Here is a 17,832-nt window from a genome sequence, read left to right as displayed (position 1 = left end):
TGCACCTGGGAACTGCATATTGTGAGGTAACAGAACACAAAAAGGGACTCCTAAATGGGGGAATTGATGGGACCTGCCTCGGTGGGAAGTATTAATTTTCCATCACCATAAATACCAGGCCTCTGCTTACTGTCACCCTTCACTCTAGCCTTTATCCCTCTTGCATAACAGAAGCACAGTGAGTCTTCCCTGGCACCCCACCTTGACAGGAACGAGGTGACAAGCGCTGCAACGCCGACAGGGGGCGCCGGAGAGCCCTGACCTGAGCTCTTCTGGTCCAAGCTGTGGGTCTCTGGTTCTCAGGTAGCGGGAAGTCGCTGTCCAACGGATCCAGACTCACCAGGTCTCTTGGAAGCTCCACGGACTCCAAGTGACCCCAGATGAGGTTCCATGGGCTTTCTAGAGAGCGGAGATTGGTCCTTCCTGGATGTGCATGCTCCAAGGATTGCAGAGGGATGCCAGGGCCACTGGAAAGGGCAACCCAGTTCAGCATGGGTAGGCACCGCCTCCAGGGACCCAAGGATAAGGTCAGAACACAGTTCCCTGTCTCCCCAAGGCCAAGACGTGCTGACGGGCAGGGTTAACAGGAGACTGCTGCCCTCATTTCTATCCCTGAGAAAGGGCCTTTTCTCAGAGTGCATATGGGGCCACTTCCCTTCGACCTGCTCGCTTTGTCCAAACTGTCATTTATGAAGAATCACTTGACTTACAGTCTCAGGTCGAAAGAACCACAGAGTATAATCAGTCGATCCAGGAAGAACTGAAATAAAGAACACTAACTCCACTCCCACGGAGATAGTGCCATCCTTGATAATTCCTACAGAATAAAGGAAAAAAAAAAAAAAAAACCACTCCAAACCCTGTGTTTTGTCCAGATAGAATTTTAAGCACATCAGATTGGAGAATACTTCATTCCTAAACTTTATTTTTTTGGTTGGTAGGAGATACATACATACTTACATTCATGCACTCTTGACACTCTTCAGGCCTTTAAGAGTCTCAAAGAACTAGCTTGCCATCAGTTTCCAGGTGTAAGAGCAGGAGAGGGAGGGAGGGAGGGAGGGAGAGAAAGAGAATGATACTAGTTTTCTCCAGAGCCAGTTTCCAGGATCCGGGCAGCAGTGACCAGACCGGTGCCCACTGCCAATAGCTTCTTAGCGCTGGTGCAGCTACCCCACCAGGCCGGATGCTGGTAGCTCCTCCGAGATTCTGAACTTTGCCCTCGCTCTAGAACTGCTGCCGGCATCTGAGTGGATCCTTCCGCTGAGGCTGCTGAAGCTGAAGGGGTGGTGGGCAGCTGGAGAGAGCTTTTCTGTATCTTTCCCTTTGATGTATTGTGGTGGTGCGGGAAGTTTAAAATCCTCTAGTCATCTTCAAGGGGAACTTAGTTCAGACAAGTTGGAACCTGTTTTACCTGAATCAGTGGTTAAGTGCCTCAGTGGCTGGGCATTTTGTATAATCAATCTTTCTTCATCCCTTTTTAACCATGCACAGGCCTCTCTCTCTCTCTCTCTCTCTCTCTCTCTCTCTCTCTCTCTCTCTCCTTCTCCATCTCCTTTATTTGTCAACTCTGTAGGACCTTGTCCTCCTCTCAGCACACCCAATGCCACATGACAGCCTTTCTTTAAAAGCAAGCTGCTTGTTGGTGTCTCTGCATACTTCTTTTATTATTATTGAATCCTCTCTCTCTCTCTCTCTCTCTCTCTCTCTCTCTCTCTCTCTCTCTCCATAATGACACCAGGATCATTATATAATCCCATAACAAAGAGGCTTTTGAGGCACCCGCTTTTGTCAACTCTAGGACAGAGAATTCGTAATTGCATTATTCGGCTTCCCCCCATCTTTCCCCGCTTCCTTGCTTCACAGAAGCTCAACCTCTGCATCACTGAAATCCCCACTTTGATACCTCGGCTTGTATTATTTACCCAAACGTTCGCCTGGAGGACCAGCATTGCAAAGTTGCCTTTAAAAAAGTTATTTTGTTTCGTAATTAAGTCTCGGAGCCCACCGCGATGATTATTCTGGACCCATAAGGCAGAGAACCTGCATGACGTTTTTCTCGAAGTTTAATTACCGTATGCTAATTTCCTTGCCTACTACGTGATTAATTAAAATCATATTTTCATAATCATTTGGCACTAGTATTGTTTTAGAATTATCATGATCTCCTAAATAGTGTCTGTAAATAAAGTCGCCTCTAATGGCAGGCGCGGGAGGCGAGGCTGAGGACCTCTCGGTGTTTGTATCGCGGCGATTGGCAACATAACGGCCTTATTTACATTAAATACGCCACAAGGTTACAGCGCGGATCAACGTCATTTGATCGCTGATGACTCCCTTAAACGCCCGGGCTGTGACTGATTCTCCACGTCCCGCTGTCCACCGAGATTCACCCGGGAGTTTTTTTTTTTCACCCCAGAAAAGAAACAGACTTTAAATAGTTTGAGGAGCAGGTAAGAATTACGCGTTTTCCTCTCCCCCTTTCCGCGTCTCTCTCTCTCCTCTCTCCGTGGCAATCGCTCTCTGCCTCTCGGCTGGATAAAAAATTCTTTAGTTAAAGGCAGGAATGCAAAGTAGTGACAAGCGAAGGGGCTGATGTATGTCTCCGTAACGAGTCTGACAATCAGAATGTAGCTCTTGGAGAATAGATAGATTTTAATAAGTGTGTTTACATGAGCTCAAGGTCAGAAGCAAGCTGCGCTGTGTTAAATGGTTTCTTAGTTGCTAGACAGAGAGAAAAAATGGACGACCACACACCATTCTTTGTAGATTATTATATCAAGGGTTCAGTCTCCGGCTCATCAAAGCTAAATGCTGAAAGACCTATCTAGTTGCTGTGAATTACGCCAGGGCGACAATGGAGAGCGTTTTTAATGGTACAATGCATTTCACCTACCAGATAGGGGGAGGCCGAGCAGGGGATGGGATGTCTGCTGGGGTTGGATGATGAGTATCAATGAACGGGGCGATTCTGAAATGAGCTTGATGAAAAGCGAGCCTGCCCTGCTCGGGCTGGGCTGAGAGCACTTGGCCGGGCTCTGGCGAGTGGGCGACTGAGGCGCGCGAGCTGGGCGCCCGTCCCCCCTCAGCCCCGGAAAATGATCAAGTCAATCATGTGGACATGTTTCATTATTCATTGAACACAATCTTTTACAACGCTCGGTTTACGTGCCCGAGTTTGCTCCCGACGCCCGCGTTTAATGTTTTAAGGTAAGGCAAACAAAGGTGGTGGGGAGGCTGGGGTTGGGGGTGGGGGCGGCGGAGTGGAGGGGCGCGCGAGTGCCAGGTGGTGGTGGGGGCGGCCCTGATCTCTGGGAGGTGGCAAAGTGAGTTTGGACACTTGGCGTGGTTCTCTCCCCCCCCCTTCCCCTCCCCCTCCCCCCGCCAGGCGAGGCCTGTAACCCGGTTGCTTCTCACCCCATCGCGATTAAAAAATATGGTCTAATTAAATATCCGTGGTTGTGACGTTGGCGAGAGAAGCTGTCAGCGGGGGTTAAGAGGAAAGGGGGGGTATGTGGAAGAAAAAAAAAAAAAAAAAACAGGAGGAGAAAAACCGAGTAGAGGCGGCCACCCGGCATCGAATGGCGCTGGAGAACTTCAGCGGAGAGCGGGACCCGCGCCCTGGCCGCCGCCTCCCCACCGCAGCCGCAGTCCCGGGACCGTTACTTTGAAAGGGAGTCCCCAGGGCCGAGCGCTCAGCGCGCCAGTGGGATCCGGCGTCCACCCGGCCCGGCCCGCGCCTCCTGCCTGCGCTCCCGGCCTCAGCTCCGGGCCGGGGAAACTTTCCACAGGGTCGGGGGCCGGGGGAGCCAGAGAGAGGGGAGGCTGCGCGGCGGAAACTTCTCCATCGACTTTACCCGTTTGCTCCAGTGCCTGGGCTGGGGGGAAGGTGTGGGGGGGCGGTCCCCGGCTACCTTCGCCTCCCCCCCCCTCGCCGCGCCATCGTATGTGGTGCGATCTGCACTCCACCTAGGAATCAGGGGGTAATCGGCGATTTTTTTTTTTTTAAATCAAAGTTAGCTGATGCTTACGGAGTGCCTAACTTGCGGGTGTAGAGGGCGGCCAAGACCTGCCATTTTGTGTTTGCATCGGCTTCCTGCGTCCTAAGAGCCGGGCAAGGCCCGGCCGAGGTGCCTGGGGGGCGATCCTAGGACCTCGAGACCTTAGAGGCGCCAGCATACACGTGCGCCGCCCTCAGCACCTGCCCCAGTCCGGTCCAGGGCCCGGGGGGCCCGCGGGGGCCTGAGACACAGAAATAAATAAATAAGTAACAGGTTATGGAGGGAAATGAGCCGGCCAGTCCCGAGCTGGAAACGTGAGGCCAATCAGAGTGAAGGAGTGCGGCCGAGTGCGTGTGGAGGGGGGCGGGGGTGGGGTAGCATCGAGGAGAGGGGGCCACTGGGGGGTGGTCCTGGGAAGAGCAAGATTTTTTTCTGCGGGCGGCGGCGGCGGGGGGGGGGCGGAATTCATCCTCAGCCCAGCCCAAGGCTGGGGCGAGAATGAACGTCGCTAATAAGCCTTTCTGTTTGCTTCAAGGCATTTTTATTTTAAATTCAAAGATGAATTAAGGAAAACAGTCGTAGGCGGGACTCGAGATGTATTTTGGGCAAAAATATAATAATATAAAAATAAAAATAAAAAAGAGGGTTTTCTTTGAGGAGTAGAAGTGTCCAGATCTCGATGCTCCCATCTGTTGCAATTTTGCAAACAATTACAATATAGATTATCTCCACATACATGAAGGTATGAGAAGTGAGGGAAGGGGGAAATTAGCGCTGTGGAAGTTAGAGAAAGGAAGAGAGAGAGAGAGAGAGAGAGAGAGAGAGAGAGAGAGAGAGAGAGAGAGGGAGAGACTGCCCCCCCCTAACTCTTCGGAGGAAATTCCCCGCAAGGTTTCTCTAGGGACAGGTGGAAAGTTAAGTGGCCCCCATTTTTCACTCCTGATTTGTGAGTCCTTCCTGTTTGTCCGCCTCTCGGTGAGCGCACACTCAAGTCCCTGAGTTCTCTCCTGGAAGCATGCAAGCCTGGAGGGCTGGGGTCGGTGCGGGCAGAAGCCAGGGGCTGGGGCCTGGGAGGAGCAGGGCGGGGTCCCGGCCTGGCGCGCGGGTGGCAGCGGTGGCCGGGTTTTGTTTGCAGGATATTGTTTTGTCTAACGGGTGCCTCGCAGGAGACGTGATTCGTCAGCCGCCTTAGTTTTCACTTGAGCGGAAAATAACGGCGGCTACGCGCGGTCCCTGCCTGCGGGGCTCGAGCGCGCGGTGCGTGTGCAGCCTCGGAGGTGCGCGCGGGTGGGCGGCCCGGGGCACGGGCTTTAGGACTAGCGGGCCAGGCGGGGTGAGTGCGCGCCGAGCTGGCCTTGGGTTCCTCCTGCGCTTCTCTGGGCAGCCGCCGCCGCCGCTCTGCAGTTTAGCAGAAATCCGACAGGGGCCGCGTTTGCTGAGCGCATCCGGCCGGCTGCAGCCGGAGCGGGGCCGCGGGGCCAGGCCGCACGGTGTAGACGTCGGGAGGGGGTCGGTGGGTAGTGGTGGGGATAGCAGACTGGGAGGGGCTCGGGAAATGATCTTGGCCCGAGAGAGCACAGCTCCCCTGTTCCTGCTGTCCCCTCGTGTCTTCTGCGAGTTGGGCAGCCCTGTGCACCAGAGCCTTGGCTTTTCCCCTACAGCCCCTAGGTCTCCAAGCAGGGCTTAGGTGAACTTGGGGTGGGGTGTGTTTGCTCATATGTGTGCGTGCGTGTGTACGTGTGTAGAAAGGGAGCTTAGAGTGGAGACCCCGGTTTTCTCAGTTTTAAACAACTGGATTTTGACTTTGAGACCAGCTTCGCTCACTGCTTGGGCTGGGAGGGGGGCGATCTTTCCCCATCACTCACATCTTTGTTCATTGTTCACTGAGTGCAAAGCAGGCGACTTAAAGAGAGGAAAAAGGAGGGAGAGAAAGAGAAAGGCAGAAGAGGGGGGAAGAAGAGAGAAAGAAGAGGGCGTGGGGAGCACATCAGTGTCCCCTCCTGGGATGTGTTGGGGGGTGTAATAGTAAACCCACGCACGGAGGGTCGCCAGGAAAGTGGACATTACCGCTTTAATTAACTTCGAGATGCTCCGGCGGCGGGACCTGGCGTAGCCGTGACGCGCCCCCATAAATCTGCCGGGCCAGGGCTGCTCCAAGAACTCATACAGTAGCAGCGTCAGATTCAACGCGCGCCTCCCCCGGCCGGAGTCCATTTGCATAATTGGATTTTTTTTTTTTTGCCTCCTTCCTCCCTGAAACTTATTTGAAAACCCAAGTGAAAACCGCGACGACCTGCACACTCAAAAGCAAGTGCCAAGTAAGTGCCCTGCGGTGGCCTCCGCGCGCCCAGAGGTGAGGGCGCAGTGCTGGGGGCGAGTGCCCGGACAGCTCGGGGGAGAGTGTGCAGCGGGCGGGAGAATTGCATCTGCTGGGCTGGATGTTCGAGGAACTTTTTGTTTTGTTTTGGTTTGGTTTTTGCTGTTTTTTTTTTTTTTTTTTTTTAAACACAACTCTCAATCCTGTCTCTCCACTTTTCCGGCTAGGTGAGGTGACTGGGCCACGCACATAGTTGAGGCGAGCCTAAAGAGGAGATCTTGGGGACACAGTTGAGAGATGAGCATAGTGGTTCTTTGGGAGGGTGACGGGTCCCTGTCTCCGCCGTCGCCGTCGCCGCCGCCGCTGCCACGGCGTGGAGAGCTGAGCTGCGAGTGAGCGGGGTTGGTTGCCTGTCGCGCCGCGCCGCGGATGCAGTTTGTCGCCAAATGCCTCCCCCATTATTCTAAGGTTTGTGTCTCAGGGTGTGCGTGCGCTCGCGTGTGCGCCCGTGTGTTTTGCTGTGCTTTAAAAGGATGAAAAGCAACCAAAACAAGAGTAGGAAGGCTTCCCTTCCAGTCCGCCTTCCCCTTCGTCGTCCTCTGTTTCTATTGCTTGAAAAAACGGGAGTGAGAGCTGTTTTGCCTAAGAGAGGGTCACCACCAAGATTGACAATTCGGTTGGAACTGCTATCAATCCTACAGTAGAGATGCAGCTGCGGGCATGACATGCCGGCTCCACCCTGGTCAGGGAAGTGGCTTCACAATTTCAAATTGTTGAAAAAAATGCATAATATGTTATTATTAGTAGTATTATTTGCAACGAGCAGGATGGAGGGGGGAAAGTGAATTGCGTTGGAGAAGATTCCAGCTGTCCTTCCCATTTCTGGGCCTGCCTGGGAACTTGGCTGTGGGCAAGGCCCACCACCCTGCTTGGCAGGGACCTGAGACTCAGCTTCCAGCTCTGGGAGTTGCAGGGGGCACCTCCCCCCATAGCCCTTTGGCCTCTGCTCTAAGAGAGCCTAGGGCTTTGGCTGAAGGCTGCTTTAGCTATGATGTCATCCTGATAGCGGTGCAAATGTCTCTTGATCCCACCATTACCCGCCTGGCTGAGTTGTTGGTAATGATAGCACTCTGCCCAGCTCCCCGACAATCAGGACACAGCGCCCTAGGAATTAGCTTCCCCCCCCCCCCCAACCTGACCAACAAAGAGTCAGTTTCCAAAAGCGTGGCCACTGAGCATTGGGGGACCTAACATAGACACTAATGAGGTTGTCAGACTCCTGGACTGAGGGTCCCCCGATTCCCCAAAGTTTGGAAAACTTTTGGAAGGCTTTGATGTACAGAGCATCTTTAATCTGAGGAAACTGGACTCTTGAGAGTGAACGGGTAGCAATGCTCCCATGTGGAGGATGTGGAGGACCTCAGGTCTTGTTATAGCCATTGTATGGGAAAAGGAACTATGGTACTCAGTTCATTAACCTTGACGTTATGTTAGAGATAGCTGCGAGTAAACTGGCTTTAGTGTTGATTTTTAAATAGTGTACGATGATTTAAGATTTCTTTTGATTTACTGTTCAAATGAAATTTGCATAAATGTGATGAAAATGAACTTAACATCTGGCCACATGAAAAAAGGTTAGTGCCTCATATGTCATCTGCAGAGAAAGTCTTTAAAATGCCTTCACCCTACACTGGGCTGGGGAAACAGTTCCTGGAGACATAAACGGTAATTATGTAAAACCTGGAGAAAAACTGCTTTCAATACATTTGCATTCTCTTGGACCAGTGCTCTGAAAGCCCATTGTGTTCTATGCCTGGAGTGTTTAACTTCTGAGCAGGCTTCAGTTCCTTACAACTCAGCAATTTAACTGCTGGTCAGAGCTGCCTTCACGGAAGGCTTAGGGCAGGCATGGAGCAACTGTCATGGTGGGTTGGTCCAAGCCAGAGGCCAATAGCCTCCATTATGGGAAAAGCTAGGAACTGGTCAAGACATGTGGCCCTTCTGGTTGGATCTGCCCATGGGGAGCTGAAGGCAGCGCTTGGATATGCAGTGTCTGCAGACCCTCCAAAGGCTGACCCATCGGGTTGCCTCTTCTGCCTCAGGTAAGCAAGGAAATTTCATCAGCTCAGACCCATAAAATCAGCAAACCCTTCCATGTGAGCTCCAAACTCCATCTCACTTTTAGAGCAAGATGAGCTTATCTCTGACATCAGGAAATCAGTTAAACAGCCTTCCCCAAGCTTGACTGCCTTTTGCTCAAAAGTTGCCTATGAATGGCACAGGTGTTTTTAAAGTGCCTTGAATGGAAGGGGGAAAAAAAGACAGCAATGATGCTTGTGAGAATATAGATGAATTTGTTTTTTTTTTTTTTTTTTTTTTTAAAGAAGGGGAACATAAAAGAAGAAAGCAAACTAGATTTATTTTTCTAGTTTCAATGAGGACAATTACAGCTTTTTAAAATCTTTAGATTTAGTGTTTTTAATAAGCCTTTTAAGTAAGCTGAAATATCAGCTTGCATTTTGTTCTTAACATTATTTAAAGTGAGGCTTGATGCAAATTTAAATCATAAGTGAGTTTCCAGTAGGTCATTTTGGGGCCATGCTGAGGACAGAAATGCCCCTCCCCTCAACCTACCTGCTGGGACCAAAAGTCATGGAGTGCTGAGACCAGCTTCATGGCGTCTCCAGGTAAGGTCTTAGACTGTGTAGAAGAACATCTTCTTCCCTTAATGTTAGACACCGTCTTTCTGGTTGTAGAGGCTGCATTTTAGAGGAAAAAAAAGAATAAAGTCCCTCACCTTGGTAAAGTGTCTGAACTAGCAGTGTTGTCCTCTTCCTCCTCCTCCTCCTCCTCCTCCTCCTTCCTCTTCCTCCTCCTCTTCCTCTTCCTTTTCCTCTTCTTTCCTCCTTCTTCTTGGAGCCCACACCTGCCCGATACAGCAGCATGGCATCCCTCCTCCAGGACTTGCTTCTTAAGATAAGGCTACCATAGTAGGGAGTGGGTACAGAGGCTCTCTCCAATTGGATAGGCAGACCATGGAGTTGTGTAGGAAGTTTTGCAAGAAGCTCTGCCAAGAAAATGGACTGGTTTTCATATCTTGAAGCTTTTGGCCGACTGTTATGTTGACCGGTGCATTCCTAGAAGGGTGAGCCAATAATGTGTGGGGCCAGAAGAGCTAAGTTAGGAGGTGACTTTTGGTTGTTATAACTGGGGTCTTGTGTGGGAACGGTAGATCTGTCTATGGCATATATGTGATGTACACTCATTCATGCACACATACACGGGGTCAGGGGAGGGTGTTGCCTGTTAGAAGCACCTGCTTGGAGATGATTTTTGCTCACAATTTCAATGTGTAAGAGAGAATAGTGAGTTTGTTTCTGTGCATGTCAGGCAGAGGGATCATTATGGAAAGAATCAGGAACTCCAAGCGTTTATCCTTAGGGTATGGTTCCTGTGTGATACTGTTCTGACATTCAACTTTATTTTGTATTTTTTAAATACAGGCAGACAAAGATCAAAGCCACCTCAGAAAGGTGAGCCATGTAGCAAGCCATCTGCTGTGGACCCCAGGAAAGCCTAGGGTAGAGCTTCCTCGGACCAGCCTGGGCCACTCATAGACGCCTGTTGACTGTCTGCCTTGAGTAGCATGGTGAGGGGAGAGAGAGAGCTCCCTTTAAAAAACCATCCTGGGCTTTGCTCTACCTCTCGGCATCTGAGTAGCTTTAAAGAGCCTCCTCTAGTCAGCTTTCCATACATGCTGGGCTTGCAGGAGAGGCTCTAGACACATGGAGACTTCTTGTACTGCCTTAAAGAAGCTGGATTTCTGTGAGGATGGGTTCTCCAGTGGAACCTGCAGGAGTAACCTGCACATCATTTCTGCTGATCTGAGAGGTCTCAGAGATGGTAGTAGGTATATTTTCCACTTGTGGGCATTTGTCCTGTGGTATGTTTAGCAACACACCCAACTTCAACCCACTGGATGCCAGTAGCTCTTCTGATTATGACCATCGGGAATGTCTAGACATTTTCACATATTCCCCAGGAAGGGGGATCAAGCTCATGCCCTTCATTGCGCATGTCTGAGGCCTCTTCCTGGACCTCTCAAAGGGGACATGGAAGGTCAGTTTTGATTTTACTCCCAAGGTATGTAAAAGTGATCTGCAGTCTTGTCTTGGTGCCTGTTAGAGCAGGGGATTCAGCCCTGGGCAAAAATGAGGGTAGCCCTTAAAGTCTGGGGGGAGGGAGACTTTTTTCATTGTGTAAAAAAATACATGGAAGAATAAAAGGCTCAATTCCAATGTTTCTGAATAACAATTATACCTTTAAAAAGGCCCTGTGGGTAAGAGCTGTGTCCCTGGACCACATGGAAACCAGGATACCAATTACATCTTTAAAATGGCTCTGTGAGGGAGAGCTGTGCCCTTGGACTGCATGGAAACCAGGAAGCTTTAAGTGACAGTGCTCAGGCACTGTGATGAAGCTGGACACCCCATTGGCAGGATAACGACAGTCGTTTGTTTTTGAGCTCTTACTATGTACTTCCTTAGAGGGCAGGGTCTACATGGATTCTGAGTTTCCTGAAGGCAAACTGAGACCGGGAGCAGGGGAGGTGGTTAGCGCGTGTGCTGTTTGTCCCCACTGGACGCTAAGGCAGGGAAGCCCGTCCCTGCCTCACACCCATCTGCCCCTCCCACACTAGGAGCTGGCAAGAAGGCAAGGAGGTCCTAGGCACCATAGCAAGCCTGGTCCAAGAAGTGCAGGATCCCACAGCTGGGGTGGGTCAGAAGTCTAGGCAGATGCTTCCTGGGTGGTGAGAGATACAGGCCTGGAAACCAGGTTCTGAGCCCCCCCCCCATCCCTATTTTCAGAATATGGCTTTCTGATGAGAAAATGAAGTGCCAGTTTTGACACAGGAAAAAAAATGACCATGTAGACATGAACTGACATTAACCCGAGAGCTTTCTAGCAAAGTCCATGTATGCTTTGGTTACCTGGGCCCTGTTTAGTTAGTGTTTTGGATACTGAGGTGCAGGTGGGTTTGTCCCTGCATTCTGATCCTAGCCTCTCTCTTCTGGTGGTGGCTTTTCCACCAAGGTACTGGTCTGCTATCTGAGAGAGAGAGAGAGAGAGAGAGAGAGAGAGAGAGAGAGAGAGAGAGAGAGAGAAGACTGTAAAAGTGAATCCATGGATTCTCTGAACATTAAGGTTAATCACAGACACAGAATCACCCATTCAACCTTGATTAGAGTGACTGGTGTTTCTAAGATTCCAGTGTGATGCTCAGCCTTTGTTTTGGGCTTGCACTTGTTTAGTAACAGGGTCTTGCTATATCGCCCTGAGTCCCATAAATGTTAGAATTATAGACACGAGCCATTATGACTGGGAGAGTCACTTACAGCCTTTCCTGCTTCTCCATCAGGGACTTTGGTTCATAGACCAGCTTTGGTAACACTCAGGGGGCTGGCATGTATTAACACAGCAGAGAGTGCTGCCTGGGATCCCCAAGGACCTTAGAGATGGGAGGTGGTTGTAGTGTTAGTTATTGGCAACTATCTTTGATGTTGGGTCCCTGTGGATGCCACATGCCACCCTTTGGGTGTATGGTCTCATTCAGGCCATTCAGTTATCAGGGCAATGCAGTTTCTCATGGGCAAACTGAGTGCAGGACAACGTGTTGCGGTCAGGAGATCTGAAGACACCTGCTCCAGCAGGTGCAGCTCTTCTGGTCTTAATCCTACCTCTCTCCATCCTTCCTGCTTTTCTCTGCAAATCATCTTTCAAAGAAATACCAATTCCCCTTTAAAATGGAAGGACAGAAACCAGAACTGGTTGTTTAACAAACATATGCATTGTTGTAAATTTATTTGCATGAGGGAGACAATATTTGGAAGCTTCCATCAACTGACGTCACTGTAGAAACAGCCCCATCGGTCACAAAGTGCATAGATGCTACATATAAAGCAAGTATCATCTCTTTGAATGGCTAGCTCTTTAGTCTGTCCTTAAAAATATCTACAAAGTTATCTTCCTGTTTACAAGAAGCAAATGTGACTCATTTTTCTAAGATTTTAATTCTTTATTAAAAACAAAACCAAAAGCCTTTCTGTCTAATCAGCCAAAGCTGATTATTAAGTTCAGAGTCGGGTTTGTAGGAAGCCTATAGAAGAGATGGGGTCAGAAATGACAGGGCAAGGGCCCCGGTTATCGCCCTCCCCTTTATTGCAGAGCTCTGATGTGGGGTTATGACTCGTGGATGCCAAGATGTTGTTTCCACAGGCTGGAGAATGCTCCGAACACACGGGTTGTCGGATGAGCAGGACTAGATCCGCTAATTAAACTCACGTCTGGTCTCTGCAGCGCCTGAGAAACTTCAGTCACCACCATTGCCACCTGATGGGGGGTGGGCATGATCAGCTCTGGTGGGTGGCAGCCCTCTTCCGACAACCCAAGAAAAGTCCCAAAGATTGAGGATAGTAGTGTGGGAATGTGGGAGGGAGAAAAGCGACCACATGTGAACATGAAAGGGTTTCATCTGTCAGCCGAGGCCTCTCATAGCAGAAGGCAGCTCTGTACGGGGCTGGCTAAGCCGTCCTTCTTGCTCCTTCTCTATCCTACCCCATTGGTTAACCTCTTGGGAGTTCTGGGTGTTCAGAACCATCTTGCCTGGAGTGCCCACAGATTTTGAAGGTACTGTTTGTCAAGAGAGAGGCCTGTCAGCCTGTCTGCTGTCTGCAATTCTTTTCTTTAGCCATTGATTTGACAACTTAATATTTATTTTCTCTGAATTTTTTTTTAAGTCAAATTAAAAAAAATGTATCAGTCTCCATTTCCTCTGTTTGGCCCTTTCAACTCTGCAAGTACATTTATTCTGAAGGTATTATTATTAATTTTTGGAAAAGCCTTTAGTTAAAGTATGTTTTGGGAGGGGAGAGAAAATTGCAATATTAAATCTATTTATAATTTCTTTCTAGCATATTTTGGAGGCAGAAGAAATAGTCTAAGCTAGATGACAAGGACAGTTGTCATATCTACAAATATGTTTACAAAGTATGTTAAGGTAGCAATCTTCTTTCTCTCGTAGCAACTACTGTCACCCTGGGAACAACACAGTGATCTTCTGAGAGCAGTACATAGTAGGCTGGGGCAGGGCCTGGCCAGCTGACTAGTTGATGATAGTGACTAACCTGTTTTTAGGGGATTGGGTGTGATATGTACTGGGCCTATTAGCATGTTTATTTTCTAACCATGAGGTCAAGTAAAGTATTCCAGACCCTAGGATACAAAACGTGGTCCAAACTCTTCTGGAACAGCTGGCTACATCTTGACAGTCTGCCCTTTAACCTCACTGATGCCTGCAACTTGATCTTCATATTTGCTACACAGTCTCAAAAGGTTGACAAGACCTGAGATGTTGTCTGCAAGATCTGAAAGCTAGCTGCTCAGGTGGAGAACTGCAGGCCCAAGTGCAGATCTTGGGGACCACAGGGGCCCGAGATGAATAAGACTTTTTCTTTCTTTTCATGATGCCATTACAGAGATAAGAATCATGCGAGTTTTGTGTGTGATCTCCAGCTACTGCCTTCATGCTGGTCCTCGGGATGGGAGGCCGGGGTGGAATGCTTCTCTGTCAGCAGAATCTGATGCAAAATCCAGCCGTGATTATTTGTGTTTCAACATGCACACATCTTGCCTCTCTCATCTTCTCGAAGGTGAAGGAATAAAAAAAAAAAATTTTTTTTTTTAACTGGACTTGGGGCAGGGGCAGTCTATGACTGTCCCTTCATTAATCTCAGTCATAGGTGGAGTGTTAACCTTTAGATGAACAGGAGACAAACTTGGTATTTTCTCACTAGCTTTGCCGTCGTTCCTGAAAGCAGAGTCTACAGGAGTCATTGTGTGCATTTGATTTGCTAATTAATTTTTTTTTAACCCGGATTACATGGTACACACATGTTGCTTGATACGTCACTAGCTCTGAGTACATTTTTTCGCATAATTTAATATTTAGGCGACGTCTCTCCCTCCTTGCACAATTGAGATACTCTCGTTACCGAGCCGCAAACAGTCAGTTTGAGAGTGAGGAGCTTCTTGAAGCTTTTGCTTTGTTTCCTAAGCAGCTTTGCACAGTGATAAGGAGCTCAGGGTCAGTCAGAGGGGAGTGAGTTCGAGGCCCACCCCTTCCAGCTCCGTGCACTTGGTAAGCAGTCTTCCTTCCCATTGGCAACCTTGTGATAACTCTCTCTTACGAAGTCAGCAGGATGAAAAGAAAAGAGCCCAGTTGTCCAAGGAGTACCAAGGCAGCACTGCTGCCTGCCTTCTGGAATTTGTTGACTGTTTGAAATGCACTCACCCTATAGCTGTGGGTGCTGATTGCTGCATAGCCCACAGAAACAGCTTGCTTGCCTTTGTGGCCTGGGCTAGTCGTCTGAGTTATTTACCTGGGGATCAATAAAGATCGGCAGATTGATTTCTTCTGTTTCTGAGGACACATCTTAAAGGGTCAGCTTAGTTCAAGGCAGAGTCTGGGGTGGGGGTGGGGCCTGCAGTCTTTTCTAAACAATGGTTTTCAGTCTAGGCCTCCAAGGGTTAGCACAGGTTCCAAGGCATCCTCAACGCACACAGGCAGACACATGTCACATTATACACTTGCAGATACACATAGACACATGCCATATACACCACATGAGGACATGTGTGGAAGTCACGTGTGTACAAGTGTATGTACAGGTTCACAGACACATATGCTCACTTCCAGAATCATAGTGAGAATATAAGCCTTGTTCTTCATTCTTTTCCCAAATCCAAGGAGCTGTTCTCATTCATTCATTCATTTATTGTTAGATAAATATCCTAGTAAAATTGATGCTATGAAATAGAACAACACTTAGCCAGAATGGGAGGTGTAGGGTCTATCAACATAGCTCCTGGGGTAGCTGAGGCAGGAGGATTGAAAATTTGAGGCCAGCATGGGCTATTTAACTAGAATCTTAAAAAAGTAAAAAAAAAGGGGGGGGGCAGGGATGATACTCAGAATTCACTTCCCTAACATGCTCGAGGCTCTGTGTTCAATCCCTAGCAATGAGAAACAACAAACAAACAAAAACCCCAAAGAACCCAAGTGGAGCTGCTGTAACAAAAGAAAAGCAGAATGAAGATGGGTGGGAATTCTCTCTTAGGTTCTAGGCTCCATTTGAACAATTTTACACACACACACACACACACACACACACACATACACACAAACTCATGGGCACACACCCCTGATTTTCATACAGTGCATGCAAGACTGAGCCGTGGAACCTGGAGCTCTCTTGCTCCAGACACACCACACATGCAAGAAAGGAGCAGCTAAAACTCCTGTTCTTGCTCCCAGAGAGGAAAAAGTCAGGTTACTGGCTAACTTTCTCCTGCTGGAGGGGAATACCAATGTGGCTTGGGAAGTCCAGTGTCCCAAGGGTCTGGTATGGGCACTGGATCCTATCTCCTCCAGGGGATATCAAAGATCAAGTCCTGGAAACCAATGCCTAGCACTAATCCCGTGCTTATGAGGTGGATGCCTTTGGGCGTGAACTGCCAAGTATCCTTTAAGTCAGTCCTCAGTACACTCTGCCATCTGTGGTGTCTTAGGGCTGAGCTGTTAGTGAGGCATAGTAGGGCTCTTCGTATTCGTGTTACAAGGGCTGCACAAGTCCCTGGAAAGAGACGTCTGCCTTAAGTCTAGCCACGTAAAAGGTTTTCTAGAAAACAGCAGTGGAGACCCAGGCTCAGAAGGTGACATAAAGCTCCCCTCACACTCACTCCTTGAACCCTAAAGGGGGAGACATGTCTTAATGACATCCTCCTCCTTCTCTGGTCTTAACACACCTTAAGTGCTTGGAATGACATCTGGCTCTTATGGGGACTGCTGATCCCCAGGTGACCTCACCCTCCTGCCCTTCTGCATCTCACTCCTTTCTCAAGCTGTTCTCTGGAACAATACATGGACACATTCCCACATCCAAGGGGTCACCAAGCCTGAACAAGGCTTGAAGGGGTCTCTTACTTCTACTCCCACCCTCAAGGGTTCTTGAAGCCAAAGACTTCATCCAGCTTTTCCAGGAGACAACAGGACCTGGGTGGCTTGCCTCTTCCTAAGCACCTAGCATTAGTCCACGCCTGAGACAAAGAAGTTGACATTGGTCTTGTGTGGCAAGGAAACCTTGAGACTGGCTGTGCCTGGCTGATGTCCAGTCTGCAGAAATCCAAGGCGACACCTCTCTCCAGGGAGGCGAGACGTAAGTGACTCAGACCATCTGAGCCTTCTTGAAGATTTATTTCTGTGCCAACTTCCCGTGGCAGTCCCAGGCTGAGTACTGGTCTGCTGGGAGGAGGGCGTAGGGTGTGGTGTTAGCAGAGCCCACAGGGAAGCTCCGATCCCTCACACGGGCCTTTCCATGTCACTCTGGGCTGTGTTGTGCTCCACGGGTGGTTGCTGAGCTTCTGCTGTGTGCTGGGCACGGCTCGGCACTGAGCACACAGAGGTGGAGCTGCTGGCATTCATAGATCCTGCTGCTCTAGGAAGAGAGCCCATATTTATTTACCACTTCCTCCCCTGAGTGCCATGAAGGACCAGAGCAGAGGTCCTTTGGGGAAACGTCGTCCGTCGTCTTCAGCAAGATGAGCAGTGGCACTTTCTTAGGGGATGCTGAAGGGTGAGAAGGAGCTAGCAGAGCAAAGAGCATAAAGAGTTCCTGACGGAGGGGAAGACATGAGCAAAAGACTCAAGGCAGAGAGAGCTTGGTGGTCTGAGAAGGCAGGCCGGAGTGTCCGGAGCACATCAAAGGACAGCGTAGTCTTTCTCGCATGTGAGAGCAACCTGTTGAGGAGGTTTCTCTTTCTTGCCCTCTGTGGCCTTCTCTGCTGTGTCTCCTCCTGTCATCTGAGGCAGGGTTTTCCTTCCTTGCTTCCTCCTCCAGGCTTGTAGACCTCTGGACTGTAGATATCCACCGGGGGCACATTGTGGAGTTATTAGAAAGCAAAGTTAGACAGAAGGCAGGCACGATAGACTTCTCTTACGTGGTAGGTTGTGTTGTGATTCACAACCAGTTTTGTGATGCCTGGCTTTCTCTGTCCACATGCTCCCACTCCCAATTGTGTGTGTCCTGGGTTGCATGGCTCCTCTATACTTTGGTTGTACAATCATGCACCACACAGCAATATTTCAGGTAAGACAGACCGTATATGATATGGTCCCTTGGGATTTTGACAGGTGTAAGAGAGAGAGAGAGTTTTATTCCCCACTTCCACCATCTCCCTCATGAGACTAGAGCCATCTCAAAGTTGTATCAGGGAGCATCCCTCACATGTTTGTGGGGTGTGGGCACCAGCATATCTGCACTCCAGTAGAATGGAAGACTAGCATCTATATATGTATGTCACATTCTCAGCACTGATATGAAATGACATTTCTGCATTGTTTTTGGAGAATACTTCTGCTTCTAAAACAGAAAGAAAGAAAGAAAGAGAGAGAGAGAG

At 49.3% G+C, this 17,832-nt stretch overlaps 1 protein-coding gene across 3 annotated transcripts in view; it reads left to right on the top strand.

Annotated features, from left to right (window-relative positions):
- Window positions 1–2,324: 2,324 nt before the first annotated feature.
- Window positions 2,325–17,832, top strand: part of Znf536 (zinc finger protein 536) — a 461,189-nt gene continuing 445,681 nt past the window's right edge. The window contains exon 1 of one of the 3 annotated variants that reach the window (XM_029541285.1): window positions 2,325–2,453. The gene's annotated coding sequence lies outside the window, so the exon portion shown is untranslated. Of the gene's footprint in view, window positions 2,454–6,200; window positions 6,320–8,383; window positions 8,421–17,832 lie in introns of those variants that run through there. The other 2 variants (XM_021206197.2, XM_029541295.1) reach the window with 2 other exon arrangements.

Source organism: Mus pahari, chromosome 1 (genome assembly GCF_900095145.1).
Source record: "Mus pahari chromosome 1, PAHARI_EIJ_v1.1, whole genome shotgun sequence".
Classification (NCBI taxonomy): Eukaryota; Metazoa; Chordata; class Mammalia; order Rodentia; family Muridae; genus Mus; species Mus pahari.
This window is presented reverse-complemented; position numbering and strand designations above follow the sequence as displayed.